Consider the following 15,588-nt stretch of genomic DNA (forward strand, 5'->3'; position numbering starts at 1 on the left):
GTAGCCTTATTGAGATCTTTTTTTTCAAAAACTAATTTGGGGCTGAAATCATAGTGAAGATTCAGGACATGTCTGTTAAATGGATGATTCACCGATGATTTCTGGTTAGGACGTCCTTTTTGCGTGTGTTGCTTCTAGCAGTATATGGTATTTAGTTTGATTGATTATCACCGAAGAGGCTCTTTTCTAATTGAACAATACTGAAGTAAAGGAGACGAGCTAAATAAAATATCTTCCACTAGGCATGCCTGGAATGGTGACCATTTCCAGAGTCTTGATTCCTGATGTCCCAGAACTGGCTATGTTGTATAGGGCATCTGACTGGGCTAGCTAAAAGATTGAGCATTAGAGGGGGCGCATGCCTTGGACTATGAGATATGGTGCCTAAACCCCATTACCAACATTTACTCAGGTTCCACTAAAAATAAAGTCCATTTAAGTCAGCATGGAGCTCCTTCTTCTATTTTAACAGTGCTATGTATTCTGGAGAGGCAAAGAAGCGGAAATCCGAGAAATGTGGCAAAATTAAAGGTCTTATCCCTCCTGTTTGAGAGACTACATTGTAGTGATAGAGCGGAAGCCCTTTACCCCTTGAACAGTAACCCCAATTCCCATAAACCCTCCATTTTAGAATAATTTAAAGAAGAATTCGATGCCTTTCCAAGTCTTGGAAGTTGCCAACCTCCCCCACCTTTGCCACTTTGGTAATGTGAGAAGCCCAAATAGAAATATTTCTAATAATCTACTAAAAGCAAAGAAATGAGATGGGGAACACTATTTATGGAAAAGATAAAGGATTCAGACAATTAATTTGGATGAAATTAAAATGAAAATTTGCTAATTTCAACGGGCTGTTTTGTCCTAAACTTTAATTAATTATAGGATTGGGAGTTAAAAAGTTAATGCCTTGAAATGAATCACTGAGTCTGAGAGCTCAGGATCATGGTCTTGGAGGACCCCAAGATCAATTGGCTTAACTGTGCACCTTAAGTGTACATCTTACTTTGATGAGTAGCATCTAGGCTCTTAGAAGCTAGTGAGTGGCCACCTAAAGAGCAACTACTGGTCTCTTCCCATCGAAAGGAAAGAAGGGTAATGACGTTGAAGACGTTTGGAAACAATTGGTCCAGTGAACTAATGGACCACATGAACATCAGCCTTCATGACCCGAAGACCAGAACTAAATGGTACCCAGTTATCACTACTAACTGCTCTGAAAGGATCATATTAGAAAGTACTGGATAGGGTGGAAAGAAAAGGTGAAACAAAATTCTAAAAATTATGAAAGATACCAGCTTGCTGGTCACATAGAGACTGATGAACCCTCCGAAAGTATTGCCCATGTTCCCTTTTCGGGTCTTGAACTCACCCCTGTGGCTCACCTTTCAGCCAAACAATATACAAGAGAATAATAACAGTATTGAGGTGAACACACCTTAGAATAATTGATCATTTGGGATCCAGGAAGCAGGATTTACCCAAGAAGAAAGTTCATAAGGGTTAGAAAAGAAGTAGGAATGGAGACAAGAAACACAGGGATAATGTGTTATTCAGGAGATTGCAATGAAAGAGATAAAATAGAATGTATATGAACTATTGAATACAAAACTGATTATCTGCTCTGTAAACTACTCAATTCACACACACACACACACACACACACACCACTCATCTATATATATAATTTTATTGGGAGCTCATACACCTCTTATCACAATCCATCCATCCATCCATTGTGTCTAGCACATTTCTACATTTGTTGCCATCATCATTCTCAAAACATTTTGAGTCCTTGGTATCAGCTCCTCATATTCCGCTCCCTCCTCACCCCCCCTCAAGAACCCTTGATAATTTATGAATTATTATTATTAATGTATTTGGGATTTTTTGAAGTATTTTCCCTCACTTGAGCCTCACCAAAAAAAAAAAAGAAGCAAGCAAGTCTGAACTTCCACACAACTCATCCTCCACCCTCACCTATACAGATGAAAAATATAAGTGAGATTCAGTGATATATTTGGACTACATAGCAATGAGTGGTGAAACGGGCATTTAGAACACGTATCACATGGCTCCAAGCTGAGGGAGACCAGACAGAGGATAGTGCTGAGCTACGGGATGTTAGACAAAATCAAATTCATGACCATCCAGTCGATTCTGATTCATATTGACCCAATAGGATAGGGTAGAACTGCCTTATAGTATTTCTAAGACAGTAAATCTTCACAGAAGCAGATAGCTACAACTTTCCACTGTAGAGCGTCTGGTTAGTTTGAACTGCCATGCTTTTGGTTAGCAGCCTAGTACATTAAGCACTGCACTACATTAAGACAACGGCTATGTATAACCGAGTGGGGAAGTTGTTAAGCCTATACGAGGAGTAATGACTATTTGATTTTAACATGAGGTTTCTTAGTTCTCCCTGTTTCTAAACAGTATTTAATGATCTATAACCAAGCTCACGATAGGAGGTCTCTTTTTAGAGGAACCTTTCTGAATGTGTTTGTAATATAATAATTGAACTAGAGTGCACTCATTGATTTTGTTTTTATCTTTCATTGAAGTGAATCACTCTACAGTTAAGATGCATTTACTGACACTGTCAGTTTGCAGTATATGAAGCCCTGTTAGGTGCCATGAAGAAAAGGGGGAAAGGGCATAAATATGAGACACTGTCTCTTCCCACAAGAATCATTAGGACTTGTATAGATGTGAAAAACAATTCAAGCTTATGATCATGACATTGCAATCTGTACATGAAGTGGGGTACGGTGAGGACAATGAGTGACAGACTAGAAAGGATGTTGTAAAAGGAATAAAAGAATCTGACTTAAGATTAAAGTTCCTACCAGTGAGTTAAAGTTTATTGTACCGAATTCCAAGGATTATAGGGTTAAGGTGTAGGTGTTACTTAATTGCAATCATGAAGCTAAGGAATTATTTACAGGTGCCATGTTGGCAAGGGGTGGATTGCGTTAGTTTATCGTCCCAACCTGGCCGATAAACACATGTGGGGTTAATTGATGGGTGGAGGGATAAATTGCTTGGTGAGCCTTGCCTTTTGAGTTCTCCAGTCTCTTGCTTTGTGATGGTCGCACCAGGGTACAGCTGCCTTAGCAGGTCCCTGCTTCAGCTGGCAAGGCTGACTTCCTGCAAGACATCCCTGAGGAGAAGCCACATGGACTTACCCCGATGCAGCCCTGGGTGCTGGAGCAGCCGTGTGGAGACCCCTGCCAGTGCTGAGGTGCTTACACATTCACTGATTTGGCTTTCCTCCTGCAGTCGGTATCATTGCGTGTGTTTTGTGAGATGGAGGAGGACTTTGTGGATTGGTGTTAGACATGTGGGTTAATGGGTAAATGTTAATGGGCTTGGGCAGCACTGGGCTGGGATGTTTGCTTGATGCACACTTAGCCTTTATATAAAATTCTCTTATACATGAGTTTCTGTGGATTTGTTTCTCTGAAGTCCCCAGACTATGACAACCAGTAAACTCACAGCACAACCGTACACAAATTATTTTGAATATTTTGTTTTTTACATTTTGAATCTTTTCTGTCTTTTTTTTCATTTTGAATACTTACCTCCAGTTTTCTCATTTAAAAAGGGAGGGTAGCAAAGTTAAAATTGATCAGCTGGCTCTCAAGTCTATTCTAGCACAAAATGTCAGTAATCCTCTGACTGACTCAGGCAAGGAGGAAGTGGAAAGGCATTAGAGACTAGAAACCTGGTGATGAAAATAAGCCAAGCTAGTTGAGGTGCAAGGGCCATAGCAAGGGTTTTTAAAAGATGCGGTACAGCAAAGTGAGTGGTGGGCAAATGAAGAGTTGTAAAACACTTTTAATACCAGAATAAATTGTTTGAAGATTTGATTTCAAAGATAATTGGTAACTAATGAAGTCAGCCAGAGTATAGGGGTGCCATGGCAAAACCAAGTGAGAAAAGTTATCCTTGACAGTATATTTGATTCTGGAAGAATATGCGGATCTACTTTGTTCCCCTTGAGATGATAACCAGTTAATGCAGGGTCATTTGTGGAAGCATCGTTCTTTCTTGATTTTTGCCGCAACCTCTAGTTTTGGCTCTGCATTGCTAAAACTTGTATCCAAATTGCTGGCCTGGCTTGCTTAGCCATCTGCCTATACCTTTAGATTTAGTTCATCATGAGTCATTTGGCCTGCATGCACTCAACATGCTAATGGAATTTTTAATTTGAAGTTTGAATGGATGATGAATGACCACAGGAATAGAATCGATGAGCGAAGGGTCTTCGTAGGAAGGCTAGAGTGGTTTCATTGTAAACCTGAACACAGATTAGAAAGTCTAAAGGATAATAAGAAAAAACGCATGTTTGCACAATCTTTGACTTAGTATTAATGAGCTATAGAAGAAGGCTGTTAAGAAATGGCCAGCCAGGCCTGAGGCACAATGGATCTAAAATGAGCTGAGATTATTACGAGAACACTGGTCTACTAATAGCATCAGAGCTCCGGTGTGTAGGTGGGTTAAGCATTGCGATGCTAACTGAATGGCCAGTGGTTGCAACTCACCAGCTCCTTCACATGAGAATGATAAGAAAATCTGCTCCTTTAAAGATCTATAACCTCAAAAACTCTATGGATGATGTTCTGTCCATACAGTGGTCACTTCCATCCATTTATCATCCATTTCTTTATTAATGAACTAGGGACCTCCTCTGTCCCTGGGGCTATTTCCTCAGCTACCTGTCTGCTGTTTTTCCTTTTGAACAACCTGAAGTTCTTCGGTGGTGAGCTCTATACTGTGCTCCTTTGCCAACTTCTCCACAGCCTTTGCGTCAACCCATTGACTAGCTGAGAGACACAAGGTCTCCCACAATACTCTCCTCCTTAGAGACCTCAAAGCCTTCAAAATCTCTCTGTCACAGCTCCTAGCCACAATGTTTACATGCAAAATTAACGCTCTTGTACGAGTTCCCCCACGCAAACCAGGCTTTGTTGATAAGGGTGAAAATGACTTTTTCAGAACTCTTGAAGGGTCATCTGGGTGTCAGGTTATTTCAAAGGACCATTGGAACAGTGCTCTGGGGTTCAATTTTTTGAAATTAACAATGACTTGCTGGCCATGGGCTGGATGAGAGGAATCTTATTTGGGGGCAAGAACTTAACAATGATAAAGCCTCCAAGCCTGGAGGATGAGCAGAAGCACTTCCCACTAAGAAGAGTGCTTTTACAGTCAAGTTTTTTTCTCCTGCAATTATTTTTTGCATTAGGCCCAAACACTTCATGTACCCACTCAATGAAAAACTGCCTGGTCACCCATGCTTTATTATTTGCCCTCTGTATCACATTTTACTTATTTTATTATGTTTTTTGTTGTTGTTTAAAAACCCATGGGTTTCTTTTAATAGTACATTAACATGAGCTTCTCTTTTTATTCGTTTTATTAGGGGTTCATGCAACTCTTATCACAATCCATACGCACATCAATTGTGTAAAGCACATTTGTACATTCATTGACCTCATCATTCTCAAAACATTTGCTCTTCACTTAAGGCCCTGGCATCAGGTCCTCATTTTTTCCCCACCCTCCCTGCTCCCCTCTCCCTCATGAACCCTTGATAATTTATGAATTATTATTTTGTCATATCTTGACCTGTCTGATGTCTCCCTTCACCCACTTTTCTGTTGTCCGTCCCCCAGGGAGGAAGTCACATGTAGATCCTTGTAATTGGTTCCCCCTTTCTAACCTACCCTCCCATTATCACCACTCTCATCACTGGTCCTGAAGGGATCATCTGTCCTGGATCCCCTGTGTTTCCAGTTGCTATCTGTACCAGTGTCCATCCTCTGGTCTAGCCAGACTTGCCAGGTAGAATTGGGATCATGACAGTGGGGGAGGGGAGCTTCTCTTTAAAATCCCCACTAGCATTCTCACAGAACAACAGAGCGAGCCTATCTTTCATAGGCTTGTGGCCTGGCAATGCCTTTTCCTCTTTAATAATGAAGGTCCTACTGTTTGGGGGTTGTTCCCCACACCCTTCCCCCAAAAGAGTCTGGTTTCGTCGCAGTTGAACACTTGCTGGTGAACAAAATCCTCAATGTTCACGTCTTCAGCAAATTCAGCCTTGGATTTATCAGCTTCATCTTTATTTATAACCAACCTTTCCCCATGTCTCACTACACTGTGGATGCCTGATCTCCTCTTGAATTTTTCAGAGCTGCCATGGCTGGCTCTGAACCCTTCCAGCTGCTCAGCGCTCGCTCCCGCAACATTGTTCCATTAAATCACTATGGAGGCTTTTATCCTTTTCACATGTCACTGTCTGGGATATACTATTACCATTGAGTTGTTCCTGATTATCCAACTTAATAGTAATTTTTCAATGTCTTCGATGATCTGGGTTCTTTGTTTAGTGGTAAATGATTTCACATCTTTTGCTACATTAGCTGCTTTAATCATTTTTTTCTTAAACATATTGATAATGTTGACTTAGCCATGTTGTATTCAGCCACCAAATCAGACAAGCTACGGCCTGGTTGAAAGTTCACAATGATTTCTTTCTTAAACTCTATCGTGGTTCTCATAGTTTCCTCTTAGCTTTACTGCTGGTATCACATGGTTATGATATTTTATTCAAATAAAGCACAAAAACCACACTGATGAATTTTTTAATGGACTAACATCAACACTATATGTTGTCTAAAGGAGAGTGGCGCTTAGACTGCAGCATTTCCCCTTTGTGTTGGGAGTGAGATCTACTCATGACCCACAGCCCATCGTTTTTATCAGCTCAACCATCGAGCAAAGCTATGACAGCAAATTTTCTCAAACTTTGCCATTCTGGTAGTGGAAAGTTAGAGGTTAAAGCCATTCAACAACCAAGGTACCACTGTATTATAATGAACAGTGCAAAGACTTGGAGTTAGAAAACCAAAAAGAAAGACCACGCTCAGTATGTATTAAGCAGAAAGAACTGAAGGGAAAAAAAATTGTGGAACCTGTGCATAGACCAAGAAGCAGTGGTTCAAAGAGCACAAAAAATACTGTGATTTAAAATCAGAAACAGTGTGTGTCAAGGTTGTTTACTTTCACCATACTTATTCAACCGTATACTGAGCAAACAATCGGCGACGCTGGATCACATGAAAAATAATGCAGCATCTCGTTTGGATGAAGGCTTATTAACCACCTGCCATCTCTAGATGACACAATTTTGCTTGGTGAAATCAAGGAGTACTTGACACACTTGTTGATGAAGATCAAGGATTTCAGTTTTCAGTATGTATTGCAATTTAATATAAAGAAAACCCAAACCCTCACCACTAAACCAATAGACAACAACATGGTGAATGGAGAAAGGATTGAAGTTATTAAGGATCTCATCTTGCTTTGATCAGTGCTCATGGTAACAGCAGTCAGGAGATCAAATTACGTATTGCACTCGGCAGATCTGCTCCACAAGACCTATTCAAAGTGTTGAAAAGAACATCACTTTGAGGACTTAGGTGTACCTAACCCAAGCCATGGTATTTTCAGTCACCTCATCTGAATGTGAAAGTTGGACACTGACTAAGGAAGACTGAAGAAGAACCAATGCATGTGAATGATGGGCTTGACGAAGACTGTTGAAAATACTGTGGACTTACACAAGAATGAAGAAATCCATCTTGGGAGAAGGTTAGCCACAATGCTTCTTAGAAGTGAGGATGGTGAGACTTCATCTCATGTACTTTGGACATGTCATCAGGAGAGACCAGTCCCTGGAGTAGGACATCAGGCTTGCTAAAGTAGAGGGGCAGCAAAAAAGAAGACTCTTGACAAGATGCATCAACACAGTGACTGCAACCGGGCCTCCAACAGGACAGCAATTGTGAAGGTGGCACGCAACTAGGCGGTGTTTCAATCTGAGTCAGAACCAACGTGATGACAGCCTAATAACCATTTCCTGAACTGTGAGACAATGAATTAAAGCCATTTGCTTACGGTATTTCTATTGTAGCAGCACTGTATAACTAAGAGAGTATGTATGAGTGTGTGAGAGGGGAGTCGGGAATCCGGAAAAGGGACAATTTCAATAAGAATTGTCCCTGCACAATATTACCTTACTAAATCTCAGCAGTGTTTATTACAACCACTTCTTGTTTGGCATCAGCCTGCATGGGAAATGTGGGATACAAAAAGACTTTTCCTCAGCTTCTCTCCCCCAAGTATATGTCAGATCCAAGTTCTTTCCCTGAAGGCATTAGCCCCCTGGAGCGTCTGTCCGCCATAGCTGGGGCTCACTCCCTGCTGTGAAGGACAGTAGATTGCTCTCCCTGGAAAGCTTAGTGTAAGGCAAGTCTCTAACTCAAGGACAATGAGGTTAGGCCACCATCATGAATCTAGGGTCTGCCTATCTTGTCACATGAATACCCTTAAGCCCTCTTCTTTCTATAGTGTGTATACCCCTAGATCGTCCCCCTCCAATTATTGTATTACCTGCAGTACAACCGCTTCCTGTGACATATGACTTTACCTGTAATTAGGGGGCTTGCACACCCCAAAGACATATAAACCTTGGTTAGAAATAAATCACTCTCTCTCCTGCCCTCTCATCTCCTACCTCCGTGTACCACCACCAAGAGGAGCTGAGCTGAGCATGCTACTATGAAATGTGTCTGACTCTTATTTCACTCTTTTTCCTATCTCTCTTATTCGCTGTGAATTTACTGTAATCTTTATATAGCTTAACCGTACAATTGCGCTTACTGGACCAGTGATAGTGTGAGGGGCTGGTTTCCCCCACGGGGAAAAATAATGGAGGAGGGGGAAAAGGTAGGAAAAGGAGTTTCAGAAGAAGGTTTGACAACTTACAGTTGCTTTGATTAAAAGGTTTGGGGAGTGTGTTAGACAGGGTTCTCTAGAGAAACAAAACCAGGACACTAATAATTTTGTATATAGATAGATAACATAGGAAATAAACAGTTAACTGCTCTATAAAGCAGTACAAATGGCTCCGTGCAACTCACTCCCGTGAGATAGCTAGGACACCAGCAGTCCTTCAAGTCTTGAGGACCGCAAGGTAGTCCTCCATGGAGCAATTCAGGCTATCTGGCCACAGGCAGCAACCAGCAAGCAGGTCACCAACAGTCAGCCAGGCGACAGGTTCTGACAGTCTTGCTCAAGAGATGTACTTTCCAGTAGCGTGGTGAAGCAGGTTTTGAAGGAACCTCAAATTACAGCGCCACAGACCATAGGTAGGCGTCCCACAGATAGTGTAGCTTGCGAATGGAGGCACAGAACAAGCAAGGCAGCCAAACACGGAGCCAATGATCCAAGAGCAAGAGAGAGAGAGAGGCGAGGCTGGCCAAGCCATTCCTCTTTCCACCCTTCAACAAATCTCACATGTGTTCATTGGCCGTGATGGCACAACAAACCTATCACAGGGAGGAAGGTGACTTTATTTTCCTCCAGTGATATGCCCCCTGTCTTCCTAGCCACTCCCTTCTTCTTTTCCCTGAATGTTTCCCCTTGTACAATTTTCTCTCTTACTGAAAATTGTCTCATAGACACGCTCTGTGGTAAAAACACACCCCACTGGCATCAAGTTCAGTTCAACTCATATTGACCCTATATGACAGGGTAGATCTGCCCCTGAGTGCTTCTGAGGCTTTAGCTACTCAAGTAGAAAGCACCATCTTCTCCCATGGAGCAGCTGGAAAGTTTGAATTGCTTACCTTGTGGTTAGCATCCCAATGAATAACTCATTATGCCACGATAAAAGAAAAGTCGATGCATTTGAATTATGATTCTGGTGAAAGATATGGAAAGTACCCTGAACTGCCAAAATAACAAAGAAATCTCTCTTGGGAGAAGTACAGTCAGAATGGTCCTCAGAGTCAAGGATGACAACACTCTGTCTTATGTACTTCAGGCATGTTGTCAGGAGAGATCAGTCCTTAGAGAAGGACATCATGTTCGGTGAAGTAGAAGGGTAGCGAAAAGAGGAAGGTCTAGATAAGATGGATTGCCATAGTCGTTGCAACTATAGGTTTGAACATAAGAACACTTATGAAGATGGTACGGGACTGGGCAGTGTTTCCTTCTGTCGCCATAGGGTCACCGTGAGTCAGGTCTCACTCGACAGCACTTCACAAGAGCCTCCTCAATGCTCACTGCCATCGAATGAGGCTGAGTCATATGAACCCTGTAGTACACAGTAACAACAAAGGTCAAAACCAACCACCACCCCACACCACACCCCCCTCTCTCAGCTTCCTAGGCCTCCGCAATGACAAAGCCATCTCCCAACTGTGTCCTAGGTCCATTGGTTATAACTTGACCAAAACATGAGGGCTTTTTGGTCTTAATTGTTTCAGTGATTCATCAAGTCATTCCTCAATGAATTATTGAACATCTATGTGCTAGGCAGTAGATTTTTATTCTAGAAATTCACAATAAACAAACATGATACCATCAGTGCTCAAATAGTTTACATTTGTGGAATAGAACCTGGGAAATATACACATTAAAAAGACAGGTAGTTGGGTGGGCTTGGGGAGCATCCAGGATCTGGGGGAAAGCTGTATTCTTCATCGGTGCTACATCAAACCCTGACTGACTCATCTCCTCCCCTAGACCCCTCTGTGAGGGGGTCTCCAGTGGCCGACAAATGAGCTTTGGGTCTCCACTCTGCACTTCCCCCTTCATTCACTATGGTAAGATTTTTTTTTTGATGATGCCTTATACCTGGTCCCTTTGGCACCTTGTGATCATACAGGCTGGTGTGCTTCTACCATGTGGGCTTTGTTGCTTCTGAGCAAGATGGCCGCTTGTTCACCTTCAAGCCTTTAAGACCCCAGACACTACCTTGCAAGTCTGGATAGAGCAGAGGTTGTACACTGGTGCAGATAGGAGCTGGAGGCACAGGGAATCCAGGGTGGATGATACCTTCAGAACCAGGGGGTGAGGAGCAATACTGGGAGAGTAGAGGCTGAGTGGTTTGGAAAGGGGGAACTGATTACAAGGATCTACATGTGACCTCCTCCCTGGGGGACAGACTACAGAGAAGGGGGTTAAGGGAGATGCCGGATAGGGCAAGATACGACAAAATAATAATCTATAAATTATCAAGGGCTCACGAGGGAGGGGGAGCGGGGAGGGACGGGGGAAAAAAAAGAGGACCTGATGCAAAGGGTTTAAGTGGAGAGCAAATGGTTCGAAAATGATTAGGGCAAAGAATGTACAGATGTGCTTTATACAATTGATGTATGTATATGTATGGATTGTGATAAGAGTTGTATGAGCCCCTAATAAAATGTTAAAAAAGGACAGTGATATGACCAAAAATATTTCAGAAAATGATAAATGCAGTAAAGAAAATAAGAACAACAAAAAAGATGTGATAGTGTTTTGAGGAATTTGTTGATGAGTATGCTTACTTATTTGTTCAATTCTATATTATATACAAAACAAGAGTTTCAATTACTCCATCAACACTAATATTTTTGCCCCATCAACTTTTGATTTTGAAAATTTAAAACCCAAAGAAAAAATTGTAAGAATAATATAATGAGCATTCCTATATTCTTCACCTATATCTATCGATTGTTAATATTTGTCATATCTGTTTGAAATTTCTATCTACTTAACTATTATTTATCAATCATCTACCTTTAGTTTTGGTTAACCACTTGAAAATTACATTCCAACATCATAATGCTCCTATAAGTTTTTCAACTAGCATATATAAGAACAAGAACATTCTTCTACATGTCCTGTAAGAACAAGAACATTCTTCTATGTAAGCACAATATAATTGTCATGTCCAGGCAATTTGACAATGATACATTAATAATGCCTTATATACAATACATATTTTGAAATTTCCATTGGTACCAATAATGTGATGTATAGGATATATGTATATCTATGTACGTATAGATATATATCTATGGATATATCTATACATAGATTTATAGGTAGATTACTGACATTGAGTCAGTGCCAACTCATAGTGACCTTATAGCTTTTAAAAAAGCAAATCATAAACTGCATTTCATTGCTCTGTTTTTTTAGTCTCTTTTAATCTAGAATAGTCTCAGCCTTTATTTCTCTGTCATTACATTGACATTTTTGAAGAGTATAGATCAGTTGTTTTGCCCACTGGCCCTCAGTTTGTATTATTGTTTGAGGTTGTTTGGGATTGGACAGTCATGAAAGCCTTCTCTGAAGAGGGTTCAGTTGAGTCCTGAATAAAAAGAAGCAACTAGTCATCTAAAGAAATGGAGAAAACTATTCCCGACAGAGGGAACAGCAAGTACAAAGATGCTGAGATGAGAACAAGTTGTGTTTGAGGAAAAGAAAGCAGACTAAAGTGGCTGGAGCTTAGAGATCAGGAGAAATAATATTATGAGATGAAGTAAAATAGGCAGGAGTCAAGTCTGTTGAACCAAATATGGAGAAAATTAGGATTTTTACTGTAACTGTAATAGTAAGCTTAAAGGGATTTTAAGCAATTTGATAATATATTCTGATTTGAATTTTCTTTTAAGCATAGTTTTTATTTTCCAAGATTTTCATGTATGTATTTTCATATATGTAGGCTAAAGAAACAAAGATTTCTACAAGGTTATTACAAAAGAGAGGTAATAACTTCCCCAACTCCATAGAGGTAATAACTTTGAATGCCTTTAGTTAAATAATACAGTTGTAAAACACATTTATAATTTTTTCCAAATTAAACCTTCATGGAAGAGAGTTTATCCCATTCATTAACACCCCCCTATATGCAGGCAAATGCAAGTCTCATTCCACTATTCTCCACCACTCTCCCAGTAATGTTTTTCATAATTTGATGAGATTAATATTCGTTATAATCTTTATGCAAGGGGGCTTCATAAAATTTTTGAGAAAATTTCATTATCTTTTAACTCAATTTGCCACAAACTTTTTGAAGCCCCCTCATATGAGGTAACTTAATTATGGGGGTAGCATCAATCATTTTTTCCATATTCTGTTAGAAGGAAATCATAAATCCCACTTACATACAAGGAGAAGAGATTGCACAAAGGCACAAATACCAGGACCACTTAGGGTCTATGTTGGGTTTCTCAGCTAGACAATCTGGATAGGGATTCTCATTGAACAACTCCTTTGTTGAGCATTTTTAGGATTTTTGTGAGTTGCTCATATTTCCAGATATAATTATGTCAGTTTCCTGCCTTGAGATTTTAAACCAGACTCCCAGTATTATAAGATTTCAAGTGTCACAAGTCATTTCATGTTGGACTACTAGGGAAAGGTTAGTGAATCAAAATCCCCCAGCATCACCTTGGATGAAATAATTCTACTCTGTACACACGTGTTAGAATTGACTTGACTACACAGCAACTAGCAACATCAACAAGCCAGGATTCTCAGAAGGAACTGGGAATCTCAACATCTACTAAGTAGAATTCTTAATTCTCCTGATTTCAGTATGGTAACTCCTCCATCAACTGTCCTCTAGTCTTTTCCCAAGGAATACAACTTCCATCTTTTGATGGAGAAGAGTAAAAGCAATTATCCAACTGTGTGGAGTTGGGGAAGAGACCTTAGGATCTGACCATAGACCAGGGATATAAATAGCCGTGGTATCAGACAGAAAGCATTGGGAAGTGGATTTTGACAGATGCAGGTAGGTTAAAATCTAGCAATTATTTGATCCCCTGTTTGACCCATTTTTTATTTGTTCTAGTTTTTAGTACTTTCTCATTTATTTTCCATTGAGGTTTTTCTCTCTTTTGCTTTGTTAGTGTTGTTAGTTTTTTGTTTTGTTTTAAATGTTTTTTTCTGTGTATGAAATCCAAGATAGATAAATCTATAGAGACAGTAACTGGGCTAATAGTTCCCTTGGCAGAGGAGGTTGGTGGGAATTGAGGAACTAATGATGATGGGTACAAGAATGAAGAAAATATTCTAAAATTGAGTGTGGTTCTGATTGGACAACTCTTCTTGTTATGATTAAACTATTGAATTGTATGATTTGTGAATTATAAGCCAATAAAACTATATATAACCATATATAGTTTTATTGGCATATAATATATATCAACCAATACTCTCTTTTTTAGCCTCACCTCAATCCTACTTCCACAAGTACAGGTATCATTTACTGCTGAGATGCTTTGTTGTTAAAATAGTCAAATGACATCAGAATCCGTGTAACTTAAAAACCAAAATTAAACCCACTGGCATGCAACTGATTCTAGCTCATCAGCATAGGATAATGACCAGGATCAGCCCAAAGCTGACTCCCATGAAATAGAATTCAGACACCTCTAATTTCCAATCTTTTCACCAATTTTGATACCAGCCATTCTGATTATGATTCAATGGTCCATTGAAATGATCGCACAAAACTCACAAACCATGCTTAGTATTTGTATGTAACAGAAAATAACTTGGGATCAAGATGATCAGGAAGCATTCAGGCAAAGCCTGGAAGGCTCTGCTGAAGGGTAGAGCATACCCCTCCCTTATTCAATGCAAAACAGCTCTCTGAGCTCCTGTTAGCCATGTAAGTAGGCTGACCCTCCTATCAGCAGTTCCAGCCTCCCCCCACCATTCACACGCCAAGACATGCTCCTCTATGCCCCTTCAGGACAGGCTCCTCTTGGCCCTGTTGTTGGTCACCACTGATCTACCAGTGTCACTATCAACTCTGACACAGGGCTTCTTCCAAGTCCCTGAATATCTTGAGAATTACAACCCTTAAACTGGGTTACAGCTCTTTTAGGTGGCTCTTTGCCTCCCCTCTCTCTGCTTCTTCACTCTTCTTTCTTCCTTATGCTTCTGTCCTGCTTTTCTTCCTGCTTCTTTCTGTCTGATCCCCTTTGAAGTTTGCTGCATGCATACACAATTTTTTGACAATTTCAATTTCAAAAATGTCCTCTCCTAGTAGCTGGTATGTGTGCTGGTATGTGTGCAATATTCAGTAGCTCACAGGCCCTTCATTTGCATGGTATGCTATAGTTACATTATTTGCATAGTTCATACACTACATTTGCATGGATATAATGAACAATTACTTAAAGTGTGCACCAAGCACAGGGAATGTTTTCACCCAAGATCACATAAATATATTAAATCACAAATTCTATAAAAATTACCTCAGAAATATCCATCAATCAGGAAAAATTCACAAATCTTCTAGGGACTAAGGGTAAACATTTCCAAAGTTGGCTTTCCAAAGAACCAAGGCAAATTGCCATATAATGGAATTAATTCCAACAAAATTGTGTCACCAATTTTGCTTAATGCCAATTGTAGACTCAATTTCTTCAGGTTTGCTAAGTCAGTTTTTTTTCTCCCAATTTTCAGCTTCAGAAATTGGATTGCTCTCATCTTCTCTCCCTAAATAACTGCCATTTTAGTGAGGTTTGGCAAAAGAGTAGATGCAAATGCAAATGATCACATTGTTATGGTCAATGGGATGTCCTAATTTACATGTTTAAAAGATTGCACTGGGCTTTTTGTGAAAAAAATAGATTATGATGAAGGAACAAAAGGGGAAATCAGGAGAACAGTTTGGTATCCAATAATGGTATATTAAGAGAAATAAATAGAAAAAAGAGAGAGAGAGAG

This window comes from Tenrec ecaudatus, chromosome X (assembly GCF_050624435.1).
Source record: "Tenrec ecaudatus isolate mTenEca1 chromosome X, mTenEca1.hap1, whole genome shotgun sequence".
NCBI lineage: Eukaryota > Metazoa > Chordata > Mammalia > Afrosoricida > Tenrecidae > Tenrec > Tenrec ecaudatus.